Here is a 24,083-nt window from a genome sequence, read left to right as displayed (position 1 = left end):
TGAGTTATTGTTATTATTCCTATTTTCAAGATCAGGAAACAGTGACTCATAAAGATTAAGTAACTTTCCCAATTTCAAACAGTGAGTGATTAACTGGGATTTAAACCCAGGTAGTCTCATCCCAAAGCCTATTCTCTTAATTAATACACTATAATCCAAGCTATTAGCATGTGAGTAAGATAATATTTTCTGTGATATTAAACCAATATATTTGGTTGTCTTTGGTTATTCCTAATTCAAAGACATCTTTAGGTTCTCATATCAAAACTCATTTCTAGAAGACTCACGTCATAGTTTATTTCAAATTGAAAAGGTCATATCTTTTCTTCCACAATGATCTGGCAATAAGGTTTATTGCCCTGATGTATAAGGTCAGTTTGACACAGAGGGAAAAAAAGGCCTACTCCTTTTAGCACAAGAGATTGTGGAAAGAAGATGGAAGACAGACGTAGAAAAGGAAGGCAGATGTCATAGTCCTTTGTTATTATTTTCTTCCTCTTACCTCGTCTCAGGCCAATCTTGTGGAAGTAGATGGTGTGGGAAGCAGAAACCCACATTTAGGTATGGAAAAGCTCAAAAGCAGAAAGGTTTTTTACTCTGCCTCCTGTTTATGCCTCTGGGAAGAGGCTGCTTATGGGATGACATTAATCCAGTGTGACTGGTATCCTTATAAGTACATGGTCATGGGAAAACAGAGATACTCTGAGAGAAGGCCACCCCTTATGTAGGAGTGGCTACAGTAATGACATCTTAATGGCTCATCACGTTTAGACAGAGGGAAAGCCAGAATTCAGCTCTCCTGAGAGCCCTCAGTCTCTGTTGGTGGGGATGGGATTGAGAAATTGGACTGCAAATTTCCCACATGCTTCGAAAGGAAAACTAAAAAGTTGAGAATTGACCAAGCAGAGAGAGAATGGATTACAAGTATGCCAGTATCACCTTTTGTCAGTGGACATGATTAGAACAAGAATAAAATTAATTGTATACTTCAGTTATCACTCCTAAAAGCAACTTAGAATACCTATCCCTCAGCAGAGACCAGCAAAAAACAGAGACCCATGGTCAGGTAAGTCATTACTCTCCTTCATGTACCTCAAAGCCATCTTAAAGAAAAGATAGGTGGTCCTAGTTTGAATTTTGTCCCCCAAAAAACTTAATGTTGTAGTCCTAGCCCTTAGTACCTTGGAATGTGATGTTATTTGGAAAATAAGTTTGTTGCAGACATGATTAGTTAAGATGAGGTCATACTGGAGTACAGTGGACACCTAATCTAATGTAACTGGTGTCCTTAAAAGCATGTGGTCTGCCAGGTGCTGTGGCTCACGCCTATAATCCCAGCACTTTGGGAGGCCGAGGCGGGTGGATCACGAGGTCAAGAGCTCGAGACCATCCAGGCCAACATGGTGAAACCCCGTCTCTACTAAAAATACAAAAATTAGCTGGGTATGGTGGCGCATGCCTGTAATCCCAGCTACTCGAAAGGCTGAGGCAGAATTGCTTGAACATGGGAGGTGGAGGTTGCGGTGAGCCAAGATCGCACCACTGCACTCTAGCCTGGCGACAGAGCGAGACTCCATCTCAAAATAAATAAATTAAATAAATAAATAAATAAATAAAGCATGTGATCACATGATGACAGAGACACACTGGGAAAATGCCAATGTCATTCATGCCAATGTCATGACAAAGGCAGAGATGACAGTTATGCAGCTGCAAGCTGAGGACCAATGAAGATTGCTAGCAAACCATGAGATCCTAGGAAGAAGCAAGGAAGGATTCACTACAAGTTGCAGATGGAGCAAGACCCTGCCAACACCTTAATTTTAGACTTCTAGCCTCCAGAACTGTGAGACAATAAATGTCTGTTTGGAGCTACCCTGTTTGGAGCATGTTGTTACCACAACCTTCTGAAAGCTAATACAATAGGCATAGAGAAGAAATTTAAAAAAACTGAGCATTTTATTTGAGTCCTCTAAATAGAGGCCACTTTATGTAAAGAGACTATTTAAACACAAGATTAAAATATAGCTATTTTTTTCTTCCACTATCTAATGGGGGAAAGCTTGTGAAGAAGATCAGATAATTATTGAAAAATTAAGAATCTACATTCTCTTTGCACATCTGACTGTAGTTTGAGTGTGTTTGTAATCTCATGGTATGTGATCATTAAAATTATCAGAAATTTACCTCATAAATAAATTTTAAAAACATGGCCAGGGCAGTAAACATTCCTGAATGGCAGCAAATGATTAGTGTTATAACAATGAATGTTTTTTTTTCTCAGTTTTTCCAATGTGCTTATTTAAACAACTTTTTATGTTTTAATTCCTTTAAGTGTGTTGCCAGAAATGCTGGTATTGCACAGGGTGTTGACACAGATGTTTGAGAACCTTTGTTCATTATTCCCTCCTTCAGACACATTGTCAACCAGACTCAGGCATTAAATACACGTGAGGGTTGGGCATTACAGATAAGAACTCAAAAAGATAAAGTCTCTCTCCTCAGGAAATAGGTAAATCATAGATGATAGAAAAGTGTGTTAATTACATGGCAGAATATTATTTTTTAAATAACTTCCACAAAATGAAGTAAAACACAAAGGGGAGAAGAGACACAGTGGAGCCTCTGTATAGTGACTGTACATGGAGCCACAGGGAACCAGAAAGATGCCCTCCCTAGCAAGGCATGGCACCAGCAGAGGCCTGAAGGGGCCATATGGATTAAGGGTAGACTACTTTCTGAGGGATGCCATAAGAAAATACCACAAACTAGGTGGCTTAAAACAACAGATACTTACTCTCTCACAGTTCTGGAGGCCAGAAGTCCAAAATCAAGGTGTGGGCAGGCCATTCACCCTCAAAAGCCCATAGAAAAGGATCTACTCCAAGCCTCTCTCTCTAGCTCCCAGTGCTTGCTGGCAAACCTCAGCATCCTTGGGCTTGTAGATGCATCCCTCCAGTCTCTGCCTCCATCTTCACATGGCCTTCTTCCTTGTTTCTCCTTTGTCTTCAAATCTCTTTCTCATAAGGACATGAGTCATTGGATTTAGGGCACATGCTAATCCAGTATGACTTCATCTTAACTTGACTACAACTGCAAAGGCCCTATCTCCAGATCAGGTCACATTTGCAGGTACCAGGGATTAAGACTCTAACATATCTTTTTGGGGGACACAATTCAATCTAAAACATGGGGTGATGGATCTTTAACAGACATTGCCTTTGAGAGACAACATCAAGGATTAAATGTTGCCACACCACCCCCAACCCCTCCAAACCCTTCCCACTGCCCAAGCCTCAACACCATGCAGGGCCTTATATATTTAGTCTCATCATGTGTAGTGCACTCTGATATTTTCTATTCCATTATTGTTTTTTAATGCTGATCATGACTCCCTGCATTGATTTTATAACCCATTGATGGGTCACAATTTAGAAAGTACATAGGAAAACACTTACTGAGGGGATGATGATGCTGTCACAAGAGAATCAAATGCAGGAGGAGAAGTTTCTTGGAAGGAGGATAGATGAAGGATTAAGTTTTAGACCTGTTATTTTTGATATGCTGGGACTAAAGCTTATATAGGCTGCTTTTGTTCAGACCATACAGTTGCCTAAAGATCAAGGTGCCTGCAGTTTTCCCATTGCTAATAAAGACATACCCAAGACAGACTGGGTAATTTATAAAGGAAAGAGATTGAATTGACTCACATTTCCACACGGCTGTAGGAGGCCTCACAGTCATGGCAGAATGTGAATGAGGAGCAAAGTCACGTCTTACATGGCAGCAGGCAAGAGAGCATGTGCAGGGAAACTCCCATATATAAAACCATCAGATCTCATGAGACTTATTGACTATCATGAGAACAGCATGGGAAAGATCCACCACCATGATTCAATTACCTTCCACCAGGTCCCTCTCATGACACATGGGAATTATAGGAGCTACAATTCAAGGTGCGATTTGGGTACAGACATAGCCAAACCATATCAGTGCCCTTTTGCCCCTAGAGCTGGTCTTCCTGAGATCTACCTGATAAGAGACATGCTGGACCTACAAGAGGCAGCACTGCACTTCTCGCCTCCATGTCCAAGCGCTGCTTTGCTCTGTGACCCTGTTGCCCAGCAAGAGGAGGGAGTAATTTTCCCTGACCCTGTACATGTTTCAGTAAATATTTGGCAAGAAATGAAGGCCATAAATGTTTGATGAACAAGTTTTAAAATAAATTAACCCAAAGAAGGATAAGCACTCTCTTATTCTGAATTTTTGAAATTGTAAGTGCACATTGTTGACAGACATGAATGTTGGAGGTATAATTTTAAACTTAATAGTAAATTTTTACTATGTGGATGATGCTTGTGGCCAAAAACTCAAGTATACACATCAGTTACCATTGAAGTACATTTCTATACATAATAGTAGTTTTATAAATGGCTGCTAAATGCAAAGGGATATTCATTGAATATTCTGCAGCTCAGTTTTGCCTACACACACTCATATGTACCCACACATATATTTTTCCCTCCTTTTAAACATACTTGTCTCTACCTCTCTCATTCTCCCATGCTCTGGTTCCCTGATGCCCTCACATGTAAACCTCTATGAAATCTTGCACTCCGAAAGATACCTGTTTTACCACCAACCACCACCATCTATCTCAGAGTATAATTTATGAAGATAGCTACAATTTTATCATCATGGTTTAGACCAATAGATGGTTTCTATCTCCATTTTAGTTGGGTATCATGTGTCCTCGTGGTAATTTTTATGTACTGATTTTCTTCTGCCATCATTGCCACAAGACCTTGATGTTCCCTCCACACTCACCTTATGAACCATTGTCCCTAGTGAATCTCATTTAAATAGCAACCACTATCTAGGCCTGAATGAGCCATGTTCAGCCCATATCTCTTTTCTGAGTTTCAGAACTATTTCTGAACCCATCTATTAGTTATCTCTATGTGAAGCACTTCCATTTCAATATTTCCAAATAAAATTCATTTTTCATGTCCCTCCCCCAACCTGTTACATCTCTTGTATTTTTTATCTTAGTTAATGGTAGGGTCAGGGGAGTCCTTTAAATTAAAAGAGAGATGGAAAGTCAGAATAACCACTGTCCTAGAACTCTATTGCTTTGACAGATGTACTTCACTCTCATACAAGAAGGGGAGATTTAGGACTTTCTATCCAGAGAGTTGGTCTTATCAGTAACAGACCATGGGAATCACCCCACAAAAGCACCCCACCATGCTTATGGAAATATCCTGTGGACCGTCAAATTCAGTTTGATCCCTCTTTTTCTCTTTCATTTTTTCTCCTTAGTCTACAAATTCCAGCAGGCCAATAGAGTCAAGTGAAAGCCTATCTAAAATGTGAATAAAAATAAGATTTCGCTGAAGACTTCAACTCCCTTTAGACCAAAGATGACACTCTCAAAAACAAAACCAAAAAAAAAAGCAAATATTTCATCAACCGAGCAAAAATCCAGACCTGGAATCCCAGTGTGTTTATCTTAAAAAGCAAGTGCCCATTTTAAGCATCTGTGTTCTCTATAAAACACCTTCTAGTCAGGCACTCAAGGAAAGCTTTTGTGTGAATGTCACAGTCTGGTTAGATAAGGTGCATCTAGCCTGTTAATTGGTCTCTAGGCTTTATTCATCTATCTCTTATCACTAAACTTACTGCTCCTCAGAAAACACAGAAAAACTCTCAAAAGTTGGTGAGTAGCTTCATCAGGACTTTAGCATTCTGTCGGAGCACAGAATACTTGGCTGCTGGGCTAAACTGTACAGAACTGTACAGTACAAAACTCTGGCTTAAGAGTACAGGAGTATACCTTGTCTATTTAGCAAGGCAAGGAGGAATTCTTTTTTTTTTTTTGAGACAGAGTCTTGCTCTGTTGTCCAGGCTCGAGTGTGGTGGCACGAGCAAGGAGGAATTCTTTCTCCTCATTCAAAGGTGCCACCTAGCTCAAAGAGATAGAAAGTAATTTTTTAGTTATTGTCACTTAATCTGAAAACAATCAATTAATCTCAAATGTCCAGTAATCATTGGAATAGGCAAAGAATGTGCCACACTGCATGGTTTAATTGCCTAAAAAGTAAAATGCCTGATGCAGTGTTTGACACACAGCAGGTGCTCAATAGATGCTCTTGTCCTTTCACTCCTTTCCTCCCCTTCTTTCTCTGCCCCCTCCCTTTCATTCTCTGTCCATCTGTCTCTATGACCACCTCACATACATGACGAAAAGACATAGAAAATAGGCAGAAAAGTATCCTATGGGCACAATTACTTTAGCTCAATAAGTAAAATGGGAAATCCTATTCCAGACATGAATGTGGCCGGGCGCGGTGGCTCATGCCTGTAATCCCAGCACTTTGGAAGGCCGAGCTGGGCAGATCATGAGGTTGGGAGATCAAGACCATCCTGGCTAACACAGTGAAACCCCGTCTCTATTAAAAATACAAAAAATTAGCCAGGCGTGGTGGCGGGCACCTATAGTCTCAGCTACTCGGGAGGCTGAGGCAGGAGAATGGCGTGAACCCGGGAGGCGGAGCATGCAGTGAGCCAAGATTGGGCCACTGCACTCCAACTGCACTCCAGCCTGGGCAACAGAGAGACTCTCCATCTCAAAAAAAAAAAAAAAAGACATGAATGCTTTGATGTCTTCGAACTTTTTTTGAGAGGCATTGGAAGACCAAAGGGAAAGAACTGGTTTTCTGGCCGAGTAGCCTTTTATTCATCCTGCAAGAGAAAATATTTCTGCATCTCATGTAGGTGCCACTCCCTAAATCTCAACACTCTAAAATCTGTTTTTCCTTCAGTAAATGAAGTGTAACTAGCCTTGTCAGGTGAGAGGAATGATTAAATGCTAGACAAAGCCCCAGCAACCTTTGAAGTGCAAGAAACTTTTATTTCACCTTTTTAGGCCTCCTTTTATAGTGTCCCTTTCCCGCTCCACTTGCCTAATCCTTAGGAGTCTGTCCTGCACACTTTGCTCTCCAGAAAAAGACAACCATCCTTTCTTTATTGTTCTTCACAACCACTGATGTTTGTCATCATGCCGCTGCCTGACATCACGTATAAAGCTTTGGGTATCTCATCGGGACTACAGCTGGTGTTGACCACTTCTAGGCTTCCCAACTCTGCAAAGCAAGAAGGGCAGTTTTTGTCTCTATTTAATGAATAGATAAAGTGAAGCTCAGGACTTGTTCAAGGTCATACAGCCATGAAGTGAAAAACAATGTAAGGCAGCCTTCTTGTTGGCCTTACTGAGATGATGGCAAGCTAGGAGTTCTATTAGAAAGTGTCTCCATTGAACTATAAGGGAGTGAGACATAATTCCAAGATAAATGTTCCACTCTCTTAACCTGAGTTTTCCTGGCTGACCTATACAGCACCAACAGTGTGAGTTTTTAAAATTAAAAAATTGCTCCAAAAAATAGACTAGCCTATGATTTAAGTTGGGTTCCTGGACTTGTTTCACTAAAATGTCTTTCTCTGAGTCTCATGCCCAGACTGTACTAGTTGAGGAAGTAAATGGAAGAGATAAATTCTGTGGCTTTTTCAAAATGAAGTAACTTATACATACCCTTCTCAATCTCTACATTCTAGATTTGGTAGTTGATATCTAGCCAACTCATAAATACTGATGCATAAATGTCTTTAATATGTCAGATTTTAAATTATGCAAATAATGACTAGAAATTACTAGAAAGCAGATTGTTCTCATTTGCAACCTTGGAGCTAAGGGAACATGTATAACCTCTATCCATATATAAATTGATATTTCCCACACTGCTCCTGCTGATGATAGCAGGCTGTCACCAGACTGTCACCCACAGCATGTGGGTTAAAAAATGGAAAGAAAGAAGGAGAGAAGGGAGGGGAAAGGAAAGGAAGGAAGGGGGGAAGAAAGAGAGGAAAGGGGGAAAGAAGGGAAAGGGAGGAAAACAGAAAGGGAGGGAGGAAAGAAATCTTCAGCCTTTATCTAAATATTCAGTATTGAATAAGTCATTTTGAGAACTAGATAGCAGAATCAAATTGCCTTTTTGAGTCTTGAAGTAAATTATCAGCCTAGTACAGACCCAGGCTAAGACAGATATAGCATTTAACTTCACGGGTGGCTATAATTTCTGGATTTGTGAAAGAGTGATTCCTGCTTAGTACATTCCAAAAAGGACATGAAGTTTCTTAAGGCCCTGTATAAATCAATTCACAATCATACTGAGGTAGTTTGACTGTGACTCCAAAATGTCTGAGTTTCATTTTCTCCCTGTTAGAGATGAAACCACTGACATTCATTTTTTATGGACATTTCCAGCTAAAGACTTTTTTTCATAAGTTAAAATTTGAAGAGCATGAAAGAGAAATTATTCTGATTTATGATGACTTCCAATCAGGACCAATTAAGAGAAAATGAACCAGGGAAATTGGAGTGGGGGAGGGCAATAAGATCCTGCATAGTAAAAGTGTTTAAACTGAAGTTTTCTTTCCCTTACAATCCCCTGGGTAGAATCAAGCAAAGGCAGCTTCAGGATCAAGGGCCCCTGTGCCCTCAGGCCTCACCCACAACCACTCTTTCACCTCTAATCTTGCTCTAGGCACAAACAACTACCTGGAACTCCTCTATGCACCCACTGTCCTTTCATCAAGAGTCCTTCAGACATACAGAAACACTTGTCCTTTATTACAATATTAAAGTCTAAATGTAAAGGGAAATCTAGTATTACAGTGGGCTCCGCTGATTTCCTGACTTCATTCCCAGCTAAACACCTTCTGGTTTCAAGCTGAAAATCCAAGGTCTCAAATTTCTCACATTTAAAAAATATTTGTGACAGAACTGTCCTTAGATCTGAACACAAGAGGCCTCTGTGCTGGGCCGGTGCTTTACGGGGTCCGCATAGCACATGTGCACGTGCACACATACACAGGCAAACACACACACACACACACACACACACACACACACACACACACACACACAGAGGCATTGAAGACTGCATTCATGCCTCTGTCCCTCAGGATCTAATGTTGGCACAACACTTATATTTCCAGAGATGCTCTTCATCTCTTGCCCCATATCTTCCAGAAAAAGCATAACTTCATTTAGTTGCTGTAAAAGTTTGTGGGTTGTGGCACTCCTAATGAATGAGCACTGCTTTAGAGTATGAGGAAGATTTCAGTGGCAGAGGCACTTAAGAGACAAGACAAATTAATTAACTTGTCAGATCTTTCCTCTGAGGTAGCATGAACACAATAGATTATTGCATAATGAAGTATTGTTTCCCAGGAATGCTAAATGTTTGTCTTGATTTTCTTTGTGTTCCCATTCATGGTTCCAGAGCTACTCACAAATTAGTACAATATAAGAAATTATCACACATGGTGACTGAGGAGCATCTTACAATCTTCATATTACTCTTACCTTTGTGTGTGTGTGTTCCTCAACCTCTAACCTATTTACATTTGTAAGTTATTTATTTTATTTGTCGTGGGGGCTATTCTGTGCTTTGTAAGATATTTACCAGTATCCCTGGCTTCTATCCACTAGATGCCAGTAACGTCTCCCTGCTCGCCATTCTTTCCCCAATGCTTGTGACAACCAAAAATATCTCTAGGTATTGCCAAATCTCTCCTAACAGGCAAAATTGCCACTGCCCCACTGATTCAAAAACCACTGGGCTAGACATAACATACACAAAGCATGTTATCGTTTCTTTACACTGGCAACCTGATGCATATTGAACTCTAGAATTTCGAACAGTTCTCTTTATAAAAATATTTCATAACATTTAATTCGATATTTTTAAAATTAACTTTAAAATGTCAGTTATATAAGTGTGATCTCTGTAATATTTAAAATGCTATATTCATTTACTATAATTTGTATTTTATCTTTTAATTGTAATAGATTCTCTTGACTGGGGAGAAAATAACTTGTTGCAAGCATAGATAAAAAGAATCTTTACTCTTTTTACACCCACTTTAATTTACATTTTTGATAAACATATATTACAATTTTGTCCTTTGTATAGATTACATTGGATTTTTAATCTCTTAAATTATTTGACAATAACAGAAATAGAAAATGCCAACATGAGCCAGGCGTGGTGGCTCACTCCTGTAATCCCAGCACTTTGGGAGGCCAAGGCGGGCGGATCACAAGGTGAAGAGATCGAGACCAGCTTGACCAACATGGTGAAACCCCATCTCTACTAAAAATACAAAAAAAAAAAAAATTAGCTGGGCATGGTGGTGCGGGCCTGTAGTCCCAGCTACTTGGGAGGCTGAGGCAGAAGGATCACTTGAACCCGGGAGGCAGAGGTTGCAGTGAACCGAGATTGCACCACTGCAGTCCAGCCTGGCGACAGAGCAAGACTCCATCTCAAAAAAAAAAAAAAAAATTACCAACATGAGTCTCAGAAAATCAAACAAAGAGCCTAAAAACATAAACAGAAAATCTTTTAAAAGCAGACTTTGAAAAACTGGGAACAATGAAGGTGAGTTGACACCCATCAAGCATGACCCACTATTTTAACCAGATCACCTTGGGTGAGGTATGGTGAGGCCAGGTATAGCTCAAGAGAGAGAAACCAGGAAGAGTTTCATAGTTTTGTTATCTGCACTATTCCCGGGGGAATCGAAAAATCATAGCCACTTGCTATGATTTTAACGTGTCTCTCACAAAATTCATGCTGAAACTCATTCCCTACTGTGGTGGTATTAAGAGGTGGGGCCTCTCGGGAGTGATTAAGTCATGAGGATTCTGCCTTCATGAATGGATAAGTGCCTTGTGAAAAGGCTGGAGGGATGCAGCTTAAGCCCCTTGTGCCCTTTCGCCTTCCTCCTTCCACCATGTGAGGGCACAGCAACAAGGCACCATCTTGGAAGCTGAGTAAGCCAGCCCTCACCAGACAGTGCCTTGATCCTAGACTTCCCAGCCTCTAGAGCTGCCAGAAATACATTTCTGTTCTTTGTAAATGACCCAGTCCCAGGCATTTTGTTAGAACAGTCTAAATAGACTAAGACAACCGTGCTGGGGAAGCACTGGTGTGAGTCAGAGGAAGGAGACTGTAGGCAAATGCCTTCATTGTGGTTTCTGTGGGAAGGAAAGGATGAGGCCAGCAAGCAGGCTGAGGACTGGCTACTTTGAAGAAATTCAGCAGGCTGGGAAATAGGGGTAAACTCTGGTTGCCTAATATCCTGACCCTGGGATAATTAGAGCAGGTATAGTGGCTCAGAGTGTGAAAGCCCAATCAAGCAGATGCTTGGGGTGTAGACTTAATGGAATGCTCAAGAAGGGGAACTGACCAGCCTCTAGTCAGTGACTCAAAACTAAATCAAGACAGCATTTTAAAAAACTGTTTCACATGCACATGTATAACTCAGGAATAGGATTTTACAAATTATTTAATAAAGATGTAATTACTGATTATAACAATTAAGTGGCCAAGAAAGTTTTTCTCAAAAGACAGTAAGTGGAACAGACCATATACACTCCCAGCAACTTCATCCTCTCTAGTAAGCAAATATTTAATTAATTACTGACAAAAACAATGAAAGGGAAATTTAGGCTCCGTCTGTACTTCTTCTTGACCTGATTTGGAAACTATTAGGTGTGGAACTGATTTAACTTGATTTAAAAGGGCCTTGAAATGCCTCACAGAAAAGTATATATACTAGGGAATAAACGATAGATGAGGAAATCACAATAAAGGGAAAATGAAGAGACAGAGAGAGATGCATCTCTGTTCTCCAGATAAATAACTATATAAAAGCTCATGTCTTTAGGGATATTATAAGATTTGTTGACATAAGCCACAAATGTGACTCCTTAGTGATCAAATCAAAGAGATAATCATTATTAGTTTCAAGAGTCACAAAATACCTATCAGAAAATAAACACATCTAGTTGTTCAGAAAAAAAAAAAAATCGGCCTTCTCTAGAAACTGGAAACCTGAGGAGAATCCATTCTAGATTCTTGGAGCTGAAAACCATCTGTGCAGTGGGAACCACAGCTCACATTTTAGCAGGAGGTTTTCTAGTCCCCATGTTAGCTAACAGATTCTTTTCACCTTAGGATTTCCCTTCATAGGAATGTAGTGGAGCCAATGGTACAGTTGTTGTCACCCAAGCTTATTGTCTGTCAGCCTTACCAGACTACCCAGGTGGGGAGCCAGGCCCGGGAAGGCAGGTGCATGAATGCAATCACTAACTGGCAGAAATACATCTCAACTGCCAACACTGCCTGCAGCACCGGGGAATTCCTCTTGCAATACATGCACCATACCTAACCCTCTCTATCTTCCCCACATTGTGGGCATGGAAAATGGTCTCTATATCACTTCCGGATGCTAACAGGCATCTTATCACTGAACAAATGACATTATAGCCCAAAATTAGAAAGGGAGAAATCCTGTTTATCCATTTCAAATCACATATGTGCACTCAATAAAATTAAATGCTTCTATTATCCCAACAGCAACCATCACAAAATAGCAAATTCTGTGGGGGAGGAGAGGTGTGTATTACACTTTCCAAGAAGAACCACATTCTTATAACCAATTAAACTCATTGCAGTTGAATAGTCTAACAATTTGCGCCAACACATATTTCAAGTTACCACTTCAGTACAATTTGTTTACAATTATCAGGGTTACAAATGGCCTTCCAAATCAGTTCCTGGGGAGACCTGACAAAATTTTCTGTCAAGTATACACTGGCTCAGCAGGGCAATTTCCAATCTGTCCCTAGAACATCACAGGAAGTCAATTTCCAAGTTGCAACAAGTATCTGACCTATACATGCCTTTTATGTGATGTGTGAGCTGTCATTTCCACACTGGACCTCCTACTCCACCTACTCTAAGGCTACTTACTTTAACTCTCGTTTCCCCCAGTTGTGAAATTTTTTTAAAGGCACTCATTGATCTCTGATAAATTGGTTAAAAAAATCCCTGCACCCCTCTGCATAGCATACAAACAAAAAAGCCATCTATTTCTGCAGGCTTGACATTACACAGAATTTTTTTCAGAATGGCTACAATCCTCCTTTTATTTCCACTACGCCTAATTTTTTTGTTTGTTTCACAACCATTCACATTTGGTGAGTGCTTATTATTGCTGAGTACTGCCTTAAGTGCTTTGCTCCACATGTATTATGTCGTTTTATGACCAGGACAATCCTATGAAGTCATTCCACCGTACAGATAAGGAAACTGAAGCTTGAATGAGCTAAATAATTCATCCAAGGTAACCAAATAAGACAAAGACCCAGTGTTCAAACTCAAGTCTGTCTAAACACAGAACTGACATCTTTAACCATTAAGCACCTTAACAACTATGCTATTACTATTACTTTTACAGATGTATGATTTGATTTGCTGCTTTAATCAAATGTCTGTGTATGCATAAGTATCCACACACATGTATACATACTGTATTCTAAGCACATCATGAATTAAATAAACTTTTGAAGACTCGCCAAGGAACTTTGCAAACCTGCTTGTTTTAATTTTTAAAATAAGTTGTATTGGATGTTTCATTTTAAGTTAATATAGACTCATTAGAGAAATTTGAGGATGTGAACAAAAGAAAAAAATCATCTGAATTCTCATGCTCAAAAACTAATATTTTCTAAACCATAAATTATAATATTTTGGTTAGAAAACATTCTATGGGAATATATATTTTAAATTTTAAAGAACTGATTTTAAAATATTTTTGACATAAAGATTAGCAGACTTAGTAGTCACACAGACATTGGTTCGAATCCCAGCTCTACCACTTCAAAAGCTATTTGACCTCCTGAGCCAGGGTTTCCTTCTATGTGAAATAAGAATGATAATTATTCCTACCCCACCTGTATGTTGTAAAAATTGAATGAGACAATATGTAAGAGAATCTTGGCTAATACTTAGTGTTCAAAAGAAGATGGTGGCAGTGGACATGATATACATACATACTTTATCTCTCTGAATCGCTGCATTAAAACAGACAAAGTAATCAGATAGCAAACCAAAACTCCATGGCTAACATTTACAATGAAATTAGAGGACTACATTTCTTTACAAACCTCAAATATCAGCCAGTGAGGACAAACCACCAACAGCTGCAAGACCAGAGTGGTATCAGTGTCTGTGCAGAAGAAGGCAGAGAGAATCAAAAACAAAGTACTGTGTGCCCATTTGGAAACAGCTACTGAAACTGGAAGGTTTATCCAATCCAACAAAGGGCGGTACAAGGGGCTCGTGGTGGGAACTGGAGGAACCTTAGGAATCTAACACTTATGAGCCTTCCTCCAGGATGGAGCTCCCTTCCAGGAAAGGGCCTTGCACTGAGGTGAAACTGCTAAAATGGAATCAAAACTGAGCAAATTAGGCCCAATAGAGACAAAGGAAAGAAATGATCCAGATAAAAGTGGAGGAGGAAAACAGAACCAGCAAGTCTTGGAATACAACAGAAGAGGGAACTCTCCAAAGTTAGAAAAGCCAGTTAGAAGAGCCAGGCCTCTAAAATTTCAGAAAACTGATCTCACATAAAAATGAGCAGCAGAAAAGTATTGAAGTCAAGTCCTGTGCAAAGTTATTATAAGATAAAAGAGAATAAGGAGCAGAATAACATCACTACAGATAATAAAAGCATATCAGAAAGACAGGGACAGATCAAAACTGTAACCTATTTCAAAATGAGCTAAAAGACATTAAGAACATGATGCAAGATGTAAAAGAACAGCATAAATCAGAATTAGAAAAACTCAGAAATCAGGTGACAGAACATAGGAAAGAATTATAAATAAATGAAAAAGTCATTTCAGAAGTGAAGACTAAACTAGAAGGAACACAAAAGCAAACAAGAACTAAATATGCCTGAAGAGAATATTTGGTGAAAAGGAAAAAAAATAAAAATAAAAAAAGAAAGAGACAAAAAGGATTAAAGATAAATCGACAAAGAGAAGATAGGAAAAGAAGGTTCAAATTATATAATACAGGAATCCCCGAGGAAGAAAATTGAAATAAGGAAGAGAAAAAGTAATAAAAACAGTGAATCAAAAATACTTTCCTGAAATTAAAAAAGAAAATTGAAACTATATATTGAAAAAGCACACCACAAATCTAAGAATATCAACTCACAATGACCAACAACAAGGTATTCTAATAAAAAATCATTGGATTTTAAAGCAAAAAAGTTTATTGAACATCCCAGAAAAAAAGGCAAGTGATTTATAAAGAAAAAATTAGGTTACCATCAGATGTTACAACAGCAGTACGTTATGACAGAAGAAAATAGAGTAGCCTAATTAATATACTCAGTGTCTATAGGAAATATTTTTAAAGAACTTTTTCCCAGTAAAAGTGACTTTCAGATAGAAAGAACATAAACAAACTGTCATCAATATGCAGGAACTCAAGGAATATTATTCCCATGAGTCCTTACTGAGGAATATACTAGTAATGAGCTTCAGATAATCCAAATCACTAGAGAGACATAGACATAAGGACTGACGAGTAGGACCAAATACAGTATGTAAAACATACAGTTACTATAGAACTAAGATCAAATGAGCTTTAATAAAAGGGGAAAGTATAGTATTAAAGGCTACATGTTTAGATAATATAGATATAGCACAGCTATAACACTTAATGGGAAGAATGAGGAAAGTATATGCAAAAACAATTTAGTTATTTTCAGTAATTATAATGCCAGTGATCTATTAGTATTGTTTGGGTATGTAATATTAGAATTAGGTAAATGATTAATTATGCAATGTTCTGATTCTATGATCCCCTGTGTCCTTGGGAACTAAGATTTTGGTATGCAAGAAAGGAAATACAGATGCAATGCAGAAGTTAAGTTAAAAAAAAAAACCGTGTTCTGGAATTTAAATTAAAACTATCAGTGTGAACTCATGAAATAACTTTGTCCACTGAAGATGCTTAGAAACAACAACCATCTCTAGCAAACAGGTTGTGGCTTTAAAGTAACATTTCCCCCCAAAACAACACCCAAGTGTTCTTGAAGAAGTGGCTATTTCCATGTCTACGGTAAAAAATGTACGAGATGCACCTGGAAAACCTTGTCATGCCAAATAGCAAAACAAAATTATCAGTCATGTTAAAAGAACTTGATGGTGCAGTGGCTAACGCATGTAATCTCAGCACTTTGGGAAGCCAAAGGGGGTGAATCAGTTGAGGTCAGGAGTTCAAGACCAGCGTGGCCAACATGGCGAAATGCCATCTCTACTAAATATACAAAAATTAGCCGGGCATGGTGGCAGGCACCTATAATCCCAGCTTCTTGGGAGACTGAGGCAGGAGAATTGCTTGAACCCGGGAGGCGGAGGTTGCAGTGAGCTGAGATTGCACCACTGTACTCCAACCTGGGCAACAGAGCAAGACTTCAACTCAAAGATAAATAAATAAACAAACAAACAAATAAATAAATAAAAGAACTCGAAAGCCAACCTGAAGAAGCTCCCACTAGCCAAATGCAGGACAATTTAAGCTTCAGTGAAGATACTTGAATGGATCAAATGGGGATTGAAATTTCATCTTTCAGAAGGGATCAACACAACTCTGGATCCAGCTGCCAATTTGTAGAAACACAGAGGACAAAGGAAAGTGTTAAAAGGAAAAATACAGGCTATAAGAAATTTTGCAGATCAAATCCCTCAGGTTCTTCAGTGAATATCTCTCAAGTTCTTCAATAATTTGTGAGGAAAAGAAAGGGATAGAGGGAAGACCTGCAGATTTAAAAATATTTAGAAGTCTAAAAATTTGAAAAATAGGCAAGACAAAATTATAGAGGCTAGGAATACACAATTTTGATGAAACTATAAAGAACTGTCAAAAAATGCTTATTATAGAATTAGGATAGTGGTTACTTTGAAGTGAAAGAGAAGTGTTGAAACTGAAACAGGCTCCTTGGGTAGCCAGAAAAGTTCTATTTCTAAAGATGGGTAATTATTTCAACAAATGCCTCGCTCATTAATCTACACAGTTCTGTGTGATTTTTCTGTAACTGTGTTTCATTTTACAACAGAAATAGTAAACAAATACATGCTAAATAAATATTAGCTATACTTAAAATCAAACTGAAAATATTTTGTAATATTCTAACATAATAAGAAGTAGCTAAATGGTAGAAAACAGAGCTTGAAAATTAAGACATTCTAAGAAAATCTCTCTGATTCTCTGATTACCACTTTACATTTTTTGGAATACATGGGTGCCTAGCACCAAGGCCCAAACCCAGTTCTCCCTAGGATGTTTTAGCTTTTAGAAGAGCTCCCTCTTCTTTATTTAGAAATAATAAGTGGCATAGAACATCGCTGGTCAGGCTCCCCAGCACGCCAACTCTGGGACAGAGAGCTGCATGCATGAAGCTTATTGGGGAGTGCTCATGGGACCATCTGTGAGGAAGTGAAGGAAGACGGCTTACGCCAGTGAAAGAATGCAATTGCAATGCAGGCAGACCTCAGACAGTTCCATGAAAGTCCTGGAGCTGGAGTAAGTATTCAGAGTTGTCCCACCTTGAGGCAAGGAGCATGGAACTTTATTACACACAATTTGTTCTGGGCCCCAACATCCAGTCATAGATGAGGGCTGCTCTAGGGAAAGGAGTGTGAGCTACTTTGGGCCAAGTAGCTCTCTTCCTTTGAGGATAATTCCCAGACAGTCATTCAGGTCCGTGCTGTCAACCACCAGTTTCCCAGGTGTTTGGAATGAGTGCCTCCATCCTGAATGAAGATCTAGACAGTGACCCTCTACCAAGAGCAATTCAACCATTTTGCTTCTCTTCAGTCAATCTATGTGTCAAGCATACTTTGTCTCAAGAAGCTTGCATTTCACCATGCTCCTTCAGTACCTTTTGAGGCTATGTTCTGAAGAAGAGTTTTGCTTCAAACTTTCAAAGAAGTCTAGAAGTTGGGCCTTTAAAAGATTTTCTATGCATATCAAAATTCAATTTAAGTGAAAAGTTGCAACACATTACTATTATCACAACATTGTCACTGATTCAATCAACACTTATTGAATGCAAAGCCACAGGAACCCAGTGGTGAACAGAGTCCCCTTTTGACTAAAGTTTACTGTCTCCTGCTTATTCACTCAATGTTGTTCAATGCTGCATAATGATGACATTCTCATATGTTCTGAGTAATCCTTCATTCACTTCCATTCTGGGGATAAATGTTATAGATGATATTTATGCCATTCTTAAAAAATCAGTAACATTTCAAGACTTTTCTGTGACATTTCTTCTGTGTGCTAAATGGTTTCTTTAACTTGGTATCTACTTGAGATTGCATCAGAAGAATGAGGCAGGGGCTTTAGATAGCAATTCAAGATAGACTTCCTGATGTCTTTATAACAATCGGGTTTCATACTCTTGAGACAGTTGAAAAAAAAATCATACTACCTGTGTTTGCAATCATTCCACATCATTCACTTTTTTGCATAAATACGTAGAACGTGTGTTGGGATTTAATTCTCCGTGGGTGTTTCACATTTCTGCATGTTAAGACATAATGCTTGGACTGTGGAACATACTTCTCACTTTATAATGTTGATTATTATTGTTATTTTTATCATTCTTTAGCTCTTTTGTCATCATTGATTTATATGCTGGTGTCCTCCACACTATTAGGAACTGCTTCCGAGTAGGGGACCACATTTTATCCACCTTTTTGCCTCCAGGCATAGTGCAGTCCCTTGAACATGGAAGAGACTCAATAAATGTGTTAAAATAAATTGAACTTGAGTACATAGGACTGTGCTGTGATTTATGCATAATATTAAAACTTTGCCCTAGCAAATGTTAAAGCTGTTGTTTTGCATTTCTACAAGAGTTCAATAGAATTCTTGGAATTCAAAGTTCCAAATATAAATTTCACTGGCTTTAAATAAGTGTTTAATAATAAAATCCAGTATTAAGTAAAATAAGATTTTCTTGTATAAATTGTTTCTACCTTTCGTAAAAGCAATCTGGCAATATTTTTCAGTTTTTTAATCTACTTGTATACAAGTTCTTATGTAAGAATGTATCCTAAATAAATAATCTAAAATATAAACAAATATGTAGCCAAAATCATGTTGAGTTTTTACTTTTATTTCTTTAATCCTTCCTGGAAACCTGATTGGTCCAAGTTATCTTTACTCACTGCACTTCTGTAATTTAGGGAATATATTCTATGTAGAAAAAGGGCTTCCAATGTCCCTCAATTTTCATTTTCCAAACTCAAAAAAGAAACAAAACAAAACAAAATTTGAACCTTTAGCAAAAAGGTTGGCTATTTATTTAGGTTATTTATGGCTACTAATTGTTATCGGTACACAGAGATTTTAGGAATAGGTGTAGATTCTTGACAACTGTATAAATGAACATGTAAAGATGTAATTTTGACATGTGTTTTAATTTCACATCCTGATTTGGCCTTTGTGCCTGTTGGAAGACAACATTTGTTCTCTTTGATAAGCAGTAGAAATTTTATCAGATTTTGTAAAAATTAATGAAGTACAAAAAGTCAGAGACAAATGTTCGGTGATACCACTTTGCTAGAGCAAGATGACAGGAAAGCTGCAGGTTAAGGGCTCCCTAGGGAGTTTCTGAGCACTCATGAGGGAGAGTTGCAAGATCTGGAGATGGAGTGCACGAGCTGGGAATCCCTTCTTGGTGGACTATGGGTGTACCCATAGTCCATACCCATAGTCCATAGGTAATTTCTTCTCTCTTCCAGCTGCCATCTAACTATAGAGTCTATAGAGTATGGGATCCGCAAAGAGTCTCCCATGAGCTCTTGAAACAATTCTCCTTCCCTTCCTGGCCTTCTATCTAGGTGAGTGCAAACAGGGCTGCCCCCAAACATCCTTGAACTTGAAGCAGGTTAAACTATGTAGCAGCTTCAGTTTCCCCCATCAGCACCACAAATACTTAATTCTAGGCCCAGTCTGTAGCAAAGACCATGGTTGCCACCTGTCTTAGTCTGTATTGCTATAAAGGAATACCCAAGGCTGGGTAATTTATAAAGAAAAGAGGTTTACTTGGCTTACAGTTCTGCAAGCTAAACCATAGCACCAGCATCTGCTTCTAATAAGGGCTTCAGGCTGTTTCCACTCATAGCAGAAGGTAAAGGGGAGCCAGTGTGTGAGAGATCACATGACAAGAGAGAAAGCAAGGGCAGGGGAGGTGCCAGATTCTTTTTAACAACCTGCTGTCCCGGGAACAAACAGCAAGAGCTCACTTACTACCACGTGAATGGCACCAAGCCGTTCATGAGGGATCCGCCCCCTTAGCCAAACACCTCCCACTAGACTCCATCTCCAACACTGGAGATCAAATTTCAACATGAGATTTGGAGGGGACAAATATTCAAACCATAGCACTCTCTTCTTCACCCAGGACCTAGAGGCAAGGCCTGACCACTATGAAAGTAAGGATGGTATTAATACATGGCTTTGAAGTCATCAGCTATATTTAGAATAAGACGACTATGGAAGGAGACCATCCTTAGTCTCATTTAATAATAGTAAATTGATCCGAATTCAAAAATAGCTTTCTGTTGCAGAGAAGTAAAATTCTTGTAAAGAATTTATTTCAAAGCTGTGCTAATTAATCCCTGGAGCTAGACAAGGGTGTCGTTTCATGCTGTTCCTGAGAAAAAGCCTCTCTCAGGGCACCAGCATTTCCCTCCCAGCCTCTGAGGCTCCAGGGGGCCGGCACAGCTGCACTCTGGCCACCACCCCTGGGCTGAACCTGCAGAAGCTTCCTTTCTGTTCCTCTCAAGTAGCTTAGCAGACACTCCCAAAACGGATAAAAATGTAAGCAGACGCAGGATAGGATGTAGGGAGAAGAGCTCAGGAATTCCAGAACTTTACAAAACTGAAAAATTTTATGGGCTCTAAATAAAGTACATATATATATATATGCATAATTTCAATTCTCCTTTCTCTTTATCTTATGGGATGAGGGGAAGAGGTTCCATAGTTACCAAGGGAACAAAATTTCAGAATCATAGCCTTGGGGATAAGTGTCCAAATTTCCCTGGTGTTTCACAATATTGAAGTAGAGAGGCCACTTGTAGCTGTAGAGGTATTAAACTGGGCCAGCCATGGTAGCTCACGCCTGTAATCCCAGCACTGTCTGTGATTTGACCAGGAATTTGAGACCAGCCTGGGTAACATAGTGAGACCTCGTCTTTACATTTTTTTAAAAAAATTAATCAATGTATTAGTCTGTTTACACACTGCTGATAAAGACATACCCGAGACTGGGAAGAAAAAGAGGTTTAATTGGACTTACAGTTCCACATGGCTGGGAGGTCTCAGAATCATGGCGGGAGGCAAAAGCGACTACTTATATGGCAGTGTCAAGAGAAAAATGAGGAAGAAACAAAAGTGGAAACCCCTGATAAACTTCTCAGATCTCGCGAGACTTATTCACTATCACGAGAATACCATGAGAAAGACAGGGGAAAGAATTGCCTCCCCTTGGGTCCCTCCTACAACACGTGGAAATTCTGGGAGATACAATTCAAGTTGAGATTTGGATGGGGACACAGCCAAATCATATCAATCAAAAAATAATTTTTTTAAATAAAACATAAAGAAATATTAAACTGCACTTTGGCCAAGCCCTCTTTAGGGGAGGAGAAAGATGAATCCATCAGCATCACTATTTGGGAAAAAAGAGAATATTATGGATCCTTGATTGAAGACAAAACATCCATTTATGCAACCATTATCATTTACAAGTTAGGAAAAGAGGAAGCAGCCATGCAGTGATATTTTGAAAGCTGATAAATGCCAAGATGAAGAAGAGCATTTGGGAACAGAGAATTGCATGAGGGAAAGAGGAGCAGGGCAAGTGAGCCAGCAGAGTTCAGGAAAGCTGTAGCATGGATATTGATTAATGAAGATAGCTGAGAATACGTCTGGAGAGAAAAGCAGGGGCCATACCAAAGTCTCAACTTGATGTCTTGGGCAGTGGGGACTCAGGCCATCAACTCAACTGTGTCCTGATTTGTAACTAGTAGTTACAAGACATTAAAGGTAGAGGAACATAATGTACTGCAGTCAAGCTAAAGACAGCCATATCCTTGGAAGGGAGGATGTGGAAACCCACCTCTTCACTGCCCTAGGGCAGGCCTTGTGCCCAGAGGCTCCAGTCCCACCGCTGACATTTATTCACTGTGTGAGCAAGTTAGCTAATCTCTCTGGAATTCCTCTTTTAATTCCTTTATGGTGGTGGATATTTATACCTGTTTTGCAGGGTTGCTATAACAATTAAGTGAGTTAATAATATAGGTAAAATCATATATAATATAATATCTGGCATGTAAATACTCAGTGAATGCAATTTTATTTTATCTTCTCCTTTATTTTATATTTTTATGTTACCATAACCCTACTGTAATGAATTTCTATCCCTTTCACCTGTTCAAGTCTAACTTGATTTGTTTATTCGCTTATTCATTAGTCCATTCATTCAGTGATGGTTATTAAGTTCTTGTCATGTACCAGGAAATGCGATAGGGGTTGAAGATGAATATGGCAGTGCCTACTCTATTGGAAAAGGGAAATAAATAACTACACAAAGGCAATGTAAAAATTATATGAACTCTCCCTTCACCGCTCCAGTTGTAAGTGATCAATCATCTCTCTGATTTTTTTATGCCACTTTCATCACTTATGGCAAAATTACCTTGAAATGTAGTTAACTTTTCAAGTGACTGTGACTCTTTTCCCCAACCAGATGTAAGTTCCGTAAGGAAGGGCACTATAGTTCATCATTGTTGTAATTTCCTCGGTGCCCTGATCATGAGAATTCCATAAATACATGTTAGTGATTGTGATAAGATGAAGAGGCAGGACCTTATTCACTCACGCAGTTATGCAGATGAATTCCTGCCATTAACATGCTAACATTTTGCTCCCCATTTTGTGACTTACCATGGTATCAATGTCAAAGAAAACAAGGCAAGCATTATAAGTTAACGTCCATAAGACTAATGTGTCCTTGTCCATTCCCTACAAATAATCATATTCCTTCAGCACTTCTAAAGTCTTCATTCTCACCCCTACCCGACTTATAGTCTGTAGATGGGTGACCTAGCTTTTTCTTTCACATAAAAAGTAAAATGTACTGAATGAACATTCCTCAGACTTTTCGTCTCCTGTCCCTCACCTACACACCCATTTATAACCCCATCTACATTTCCTCTTCCCATCCTGTCTTCATTCTTGCTTAGCATTACACACGTCAACTCTCCTCTGAATGTGATTTTTTCTCAGATTCAGATGAAACTTAATTCTTCACTTATTCTTCCCTATTGCAAGCCCAATATATTTTTTAAGCCTTTTTCTGATGGCTACTTCCTTGGAGCAAATAAGCATGTTCAAGTGTCTCCAATTAATTAAAAAGTAAGAAAGACGATGGAGGAGGGGAAGGAAGATGAAGATAAAAACCATTCTTTGACTGATTCCACTCCACTACCTTATCTCTTCTCTTTATTCATAGCTAACCTTAGTTTGGGTGTAGGCGCATTTTTAATGACTTTCCTCAAATTACAAAATTACTACAGTCTCAATGCAGAAGTCTTAGAAAACATATTTCACAAACATTTTTTATGTCTGTATATTTTCTTCAACATAATTTTAAGGGTTGTATATTTTTTTCATTACTGAATCCTAAATTGCTTAACCAATGCCTTACACTTGCACATCAAAGTTGTTTCCAGTTTTTTTCTTATAAACAATTCTATGATGAGTATCTGTAGATGTACTTCTTTTAACATATCTGTGATAATTTACTTAGTAACAAAATGCAATTTCTTGGCCAGAGACCAATGTATTCACAGCTAACCTGCCTTGAAAGAGTTCACTTAATATCTATCCTTCTCCCGATGTTCTCTCTTTAGCCCACTGAGGTTACATGGCAGTGGCAAGAGAAAAATGAGGAAGAAGCAAAGTGGAAACCCCTGATAAACTCTTCAGATCTCGTGAGACTTATTCACTATTGTGAGAATAGCATGGAAAAGACTGGGGAAAGAATTTCCTCCCCCTGGATACCTTCCACAACACGTG

This window comes from Hylobates moloch, unplaced genomic scaffold (assembly GCF_009828535.3).
Source record: "Hylobates moloch isolate HMO894 unplaced genomic scaffold, HMol_V3 SCAFFOLD_8, whole genome shotgun sequence".
NCBI lineage: Eukaryota > Metazoa > Chordata > Mammalia > Primates > Hylobatidae > Hylobates > Hylobates moloch.
Note: the sequence above shows the minus strand (reverse complement) of the source record.